We start from the raw sequence: 7,089 nt of genomic DNA, 5'->3' as shown, positions 1-7,089 counted from the left end.
TTGTTCACCTCTCTCATGATGTAGCAGGGTGATTGTCTGTCATTTATATCCTGTTATGATGTTGGATGTTAAATGTGTTCAAAGGTCCAAAACTTCATCTTGCTCTGAACAATTCGTGTTGCAGCAGTCTTTTCTACCCTGCTGACAAGCTGATGTCAGCTCATTACACATGTCAATTAAAGTGCGTCTGCTCTGTAGCCTTGAATGCTAAGGTTGTTGCTAAGGTTGTTACATGTGTTGTTCACGTTGTCCACTCAACAAAATTTTGATATCAGGAATTTATGTCCATTAATGCCTGATTATGGACACCTCGTCGGGTATTATCTTATACCATGGTCACTTCACAGAGAACAAATAAATTAACACCACTATTTATGTTTTCATGCATTTTGCAATCAAAATCTTTTCACAAGACATAACTCTGTTTCCCGTGTAACGCCAGTGACACTAATCTCATAAGGTTCTCATGCAATGGAAATGTAGTTAATTATTCTGGTAAACAGGAAGCACCTTGGATAAGATTTAGCAACAGGATATTTTTCTTGTCCACTCAGCTTGTAGAAGCCTTTGGTTCAGCTATGAGCTATGAAGCACTGAAGGACTGCACTCAGTGTTGTAAATAAGATATTCAGATTTTTTTTCATTTAATTTAATTCCAAAGTCGAGGTATCCAAAGCCAGCTGAGGCCAATGTCAGCAGAGGTTTGTAGGCCAGACTAGATATATTGTATTAACAGGACCGTTTTTATGAGACTTGCAAAATTTAGGCCTAACCTATATTGCTCATACAGTGGGCTGACTGGATGTATTGTGCTTTTTCATGTTGTAGTCATGGGCTTGTCGAACAATTTTGTTTTAAATAATTAAAAACCACAGGTAGTAATTCGTGTTTTTATTGCAAAAACACATGTCAACAATTAATTCCACTCTACAGATTGTAGCCAATGGAAATCATATGAATAGAAAACAGACTGAATTAACAATTTGCATCAGCTATCAACTATGTGCTACCTACAGTAGCTGTCTTATTTCAAATTAAATTCAACTTTTCCAATTATTGTAAAGTTTGATAGTGATATAGGCAAATCCAGCATAGCAGCCTTTGAAGGAGGGTGTTTTTCAGCTCAGGACTGGCCATGACAGGCACTACTTGTCAGGGCATTGGAAGAAGACAAGACATGGCTCCATTCTCATCTCTCTTGCAGTGACAGAGCCCAGTAAGCCTGCCAGCTGCCCTCACAGCGATGGCCTGTCACAGACATTATCTGGTGGCTCTCCAGGCCAGCGTCCGAGAGCTGGCCTATAGCAGTGCTTCGGAGGCTGTGGTTTGTGTAGACCCGTGAAAGACCCACCTGAAAGGGAGAATAATAAGGATACTTATTATCTTTTGGGGATGGAGGGAGAAAACATTATTTAGTGTCATACAAAATTATCAGACTGTCATTTCTTTATTAGCCAATAGACTTTAAGCGTGATCACCTTTTCGCTGATCTTTTTCATCATGTTCCTGAGGTAGTGGACAGTGGAGGTTCCTGGCTGTACCACATGTTGGAGGTCACGGCGTGCTTCGGGTGGAGATAGAAAGATTTGGCATCTGATGGACATTTGGAAATATTTAACTTGAATTTTGCGACCGGACCCAGCGGATCCTTGGGCCTGGCAAACATAAAACCTCTTTGTCTTTATGACTCTTAGCTTGTGGATTGTGCACCAGGCTGACATGTTCGACTCCATCCTCGTCTCTCTGAAGTATGAAAGATGCCTTGGATAACTGCCAGTTGCCCTCCCTGCCATGCCGAGCCAAACATAGTTGGATGTCAAACCAGACTTTTCTGACCAGACCGAGGGGTGTATTGGAAGACAATGGAATTTCTAATGAGTTCAAGGTCTGACTCAGAGGTACAGGGATGGTCGAGGCTGGTATCTTTACCGCTTTTCCTATAACGTTTAAGTATGGCTTTAAACACTGCATTACTGGTCTTGAATCTGGTGTCAGTCATGACATTGAATTCAGTTAAAAGACGGTTAATACCTGCCCTCAGACTCTTTAGGTTGGCAACGCTGTACTCTCCTCTGCTTTGGTGGACTGGACAGCTGCATAAAACCCCCACAGGGTCTCATTCAGAGCATTGGCGGTATAGTTTTCAGTTACAGTCCATTTGTTTTTGTGCAAGGAAGTCTCTCAGAATATTAACTGCCCATTTCACTGTTTTTTTTGTGTTGATTAGCTGTTTCCTGACATCTCTACTTGCTCCTGAGATGGTTTCAAAGTTACACAGAAAGCTTGAAACTGCAAATATGTGTCTGTCCTTTTTGAGAGTAACTCTTTATTTTACATAACAGTGCAATGTCATACATATGCTATTATGCAGGAGAATATGGTGAAAGTCAATCATTAACTGTTTGATATAGAACAAATGCAGCTAATGTCAGATATGAGAGGACCTCAGAGACACCTCTACTCATTACTGCAGCATCTCCGAAAACCTCATATCACAGCTACATAACACCGCCTCAGAATAAAACCGTATATCACAGCTACGTAACAACATCTGAGAATAAACAATTAAAAATGTTTTAGTTGAGCAAACAGGAAGTCACCAAGCTAAGTAACTAGACACCAGGATCCTGCGTTAGATAAGTTAGTAACTAACGTCATGCTGCGTCAGATGGTAACCGTGTTTACAAAATAGGATGCTAACAATGTTAGCTAACTAATGTTAGCATTATCCTTCATCAGCTGATGGTTTTACAGGTTAGTTTCACTGCCTAACAACAATAAACACACATCAGATGTTACTTAAAATAAATCAAATTAAAAGAATGTAATGTGCATATGGCATCATCATACCTCATAGCTGGACTCTTATCTGCTCTCTTTCAAGCAGCAGCAGGCAGCTCTATCATACATTTTTACTGACAAAAAAGACATTTTAGAGCTGACAGATAGATTTCAGAGGCATCATCAGCCATGTAGACAAAATGTCACAGTATGGACTAATTAATGGAGCTGTTTATGACTTTACTCTGACATCTGATACATCAGCATCAGCATGCTAACATGCGCACATATGACAATGCTAACATGCTGCTGTCTAGCAGATATAATATTCACCATGTTCACTGTTAGTCTGCTAACATTTAGCTAAACACAGCTGAGCTGAATACATTTTAAGTTAAACCCAAGTATTCAATGAAAAGTTAAGGAATCAACAAAGTTATTACAATTCATCTTAATTTGTGTCGAAAACTTTATGCCAATTTCATGCAATAGTTCTTATGACATTGAATCTACAAATGTGAACCTCATGATGGTGCAAGATAAAGAGTCAGAGGATCATCAAGAGCCACAAATGTCTGTCCAGAATATCACGGTGACACATCCATCTGTTAGTTTTTGAGTTATTTTATCCTGGATCACAGAAGTGGACCAACACTGCCATTCCTAGAACCTAAAAACCCAATTATTGTAGTCATACAATGAATAACACATATACAGTAAAAACAGACTTGTTTGTGCATGAAAACCAGTTTGTAAACTAGATTTAATTAACTTGTTTTAAGTTGATTAACTGGGATACAGAGTTAACCAACAGTTATTGTCTGGTATAGAGAATATCATCATAAATCACAACATTTGCACCGCCAACATGTTCATTCACACGATTTACTGTTGTCAACACCCTATAAAGACTATTTATCTAAGTGCTCCTGGAAGTCTCACAGCTTCCTGTTACATTTATCTACTGGGAGGGTTGACCTTTAGCCAGTTAACAGACTTAGACTTGAAGCACAAACACAAACACAAAGCTTTATACGTGATTCCTGTTTCAGCTCTCCAACATTTGGGACAGTCTCTCAGGCAATGAGTGTATTATGTTTTTTTGTGTGTGTTTATGTGTGTGTGTGTGTGTGTGTGTGTGTGTGTGTGTGTGTGTGTAAAACCTCAATGAATTATTACTTCCTGAAGCACTTAAGGATGTGCAACACCTACATTTCAATAAAGCTGATCAACAGCATCATACATGACTGCTTTGCGCCATCTATTGGGCATTTTAGTCTAAAATATTTTCACTACAGACACAACCAGACAAAATGTTCCCCTTAAGGGGGAAAAACTCTATATAGAAGCATTTCAAGCCATTTAGTTGGAATGGAAATATTTTTGTTCTTCTTGATGTCTTCTCTGGTTTCTGGCTTTGTTCTTTTGATTAATAAGTTCTTATTTATCCTCAAACAGCATCAGAACCTTTATTGAACAAAGTCTTCAGGATGATATCATCAGTTTTCACTTATACTCACTTTATTAGGAACACCTGTGCAATCATAACCAATCCAATACAACAGCTCTGCATTAAATTCTACTTTTATGAAGCTTATACATTTTCAGTTTTTGTAGACATTTTCAGAAAGGTGATAATTGTACTTTATGTTTATCATTGAGGTTGTAGTGGGTGGTGTTGGTGTACTGGAGTGCATTAGATTGTAAAGTGTTCATAATATTCTGGTCAAAAGGAGAATTTATGGCAGAGTTTTTGTATTGGATTACGTTAGATTGCACAGGCGTCCCTAATAAAGTGCTTGGTTGACTCAACTGCTTCCATTCAAAAACAATACCGATGTTTGGCCAGGAGGTGTCACTATTTGAACATTTCAGATGCTTTGAAACAGATACAATAAAATTTATTTTACACATGTATCCAAACTTCTATTTATAATTCATACACTCATTTTTTTTTATCACTCGGCTCCTCCTGGACCTTTTCAATTGATCTTTTTTAATAACCATGGGGCCCAGAACCTCAGGGGCCCCACAGGCTCCAGGTTAACCACATGCTCAGTCGAAGGTGTGACTTCAGTGTGGAAGGAATGCCCTGTGACATTAAACAGGTGGTGAGTCAGTAAAAAGAATGAGGAAACACCTGTTGAATCAGGTATTGATAGCACAGGTGTAGTCGGTCAAAAGTCTAAGCCATATAGCAGCTGCACTTTGGCATCACTTTTACTGATATTAGATAGGACAAAAAAAAGTTTGTTCTGATGTTGGCGCTACAGTCAGGACATCACCAAAGTTATCAAAGTTCATCTAGAAGCAGAACATGAATGTCTGAACCATATTTAAAGGAAATTTATCCTCAAACAGCATCAAATCCTTTATTGAACAAAGTCTTCAGGATGATATCATCAGTTTTCACTTATACTCACTTTATTAGGAACACCTGTGCAATCATAACCAATCCAATACAACAGCTCTGCATTAAATTCTACTTTTATGAAACTTATACATTTTCAGTTTTTGTAGACATTTTCAGAAAGGTGATAATTGTACTTTATGTTTATCATTGAGGTTGTAGTGGGTGGTGTTGGTGTACTGGAGTGCATTAGATTGTAAAGTGTTCCTAATATTCTGTTCAAAAGAAGAATTTATGGCAGAGTTCTTGTATTGGATTGCATTAGATTGCACAGGCGTCCCTAATAAAGTGCTTGGTTGACTCAACTGCTTCCATTCAAAAACAATACCAATGTTTGGCCAGGAGGTGTCACTATTTGAACATTTCAGATGCTTTGAAACAGATACAATAAAATTTATTTTACACATGTATCCAAACTTCTATTTATAATTCATACACTCATTTTTTTTATCACTCGGCTCCTCCTGGACCTTTTCAATTGATCTTTTTTAATAACCATGGGGCCCAGAACCTCAGGGGCCCCACAGGCTCCAGGTTAACCACATGCTCAGTCGAAGGTGTGACTTCAGTGTGGAAGGAATGCCCTGTGACATTAAACAGGTGGTGAGTCAGTAAAAAGAATGAGGAAACACACTGTGGATTCATCTCTGAACAGACAATGAGAAATTCATACCAATATTTTCATCTAACTCCTGGTAAAACAGCAAACCAGACTATTGAAGATGTTAGAATATCCCTCTAAAGTAGAGCGTGCTCTGTTCATAATTATGGAACCATATTCAGTAGTTGTACCTTGTTATCTGTCCACCATATTTTTTGCCAGTTAGAAAATGTGTATTCATCTATTTATGGATTCCCCTGATAAAACCATAAAACAGGGTATTTGTATTTTAAATGAAGCAGAAGAAGCAAATCAAGGTTGTAGAAGTAACGTTGTTTATAAGGTATTTTATACATTTCCGCTCATCCAAACAACTTCATACATCGTCATTGCACTTCCTTGTTTCCCAGCAATCCAACTGCCAGGTATATGGACTTCTCTGCTGCAGTTAATCAGAAACTCAGCTGATGTTTACCAGGATCTCTGGGTATCATAATGCTTTCAATCTGACAGATGAAAAGAAACAAGTTTCAAATGTAGACTTTAAAATGATTTTGTTTATGAAATGAGATCTGTTAAGTAATCTGTAAAGATGCTGATACACAAAACAGATGATGATGTGTCATGTTGGCGATCTTTGTTTTATCTGTAGGTGAGAGCATTGTACATCATCCTCAGATAAAGCATGGAGGTCCTGGCCATTTTTTTCTCGTCAGAGTTCATTTCACCTCTCTGGGAAATAATATATTTATATTATTATATATATGATTGTTATTATTTTATTATGTTATTATAATAATAATATATTTGTAACAAATATTGCCCAGTGTCTGAAAGACCAAGTCCAGTGTTGTGATGCTGGATTTGGATTTCCCATTAATGTTTTGGCAGCAAAAAAAGGATAGGATTTTATACTTTGTGTGATGTTTGATGTGCACTTTTTATTTTTTTACATACAAGGGTAGCCATCACACTTGTCAGTTCTGTCACAGCTCTTCCTCTTCCTCTCCCTTCTTCTTCTATCTTCTCCAAACCCTGTGATTTACCCCAGCCTTTTCACCTGATGGACTTCCTCAGTTGTTGTTCCCCATGGTGAATGTAGCCAGGGGTTTGTAGGGTCAGACAAAAGTTCTGCCTGTTTTTGTGCAAGTAAATATTCTTCTTCTATAGCATTAGTACTATCAGAAGAATACACAGTGTATATGAAAGAATTCCAGAGTAAAGTTTTTTTCTCAACATACAAGTAAAGACCTTTACCTTACATCACATTGGGTTTTATTTAACCCTGTCATAATAC

The sequence above is a fragment of the Thunnus albacares genome, chromosome 22 (genome assembly GCF_914725855.1).
Source record: "Thunnus albacares chromosome 22, fThuAlb1.1, whole genome shotgun sequence".
Lineage (NCBI taxonomy): Eukaryota > Metazoa > Chordata > Actinopteri > Scombriformes > Scombridae > Thunnus > Thunnus albacares.
The sequence above is the reverse complement of the archived record's forward strand: the minus strand, read 5'-3'. Positions refer to the sequence as shown.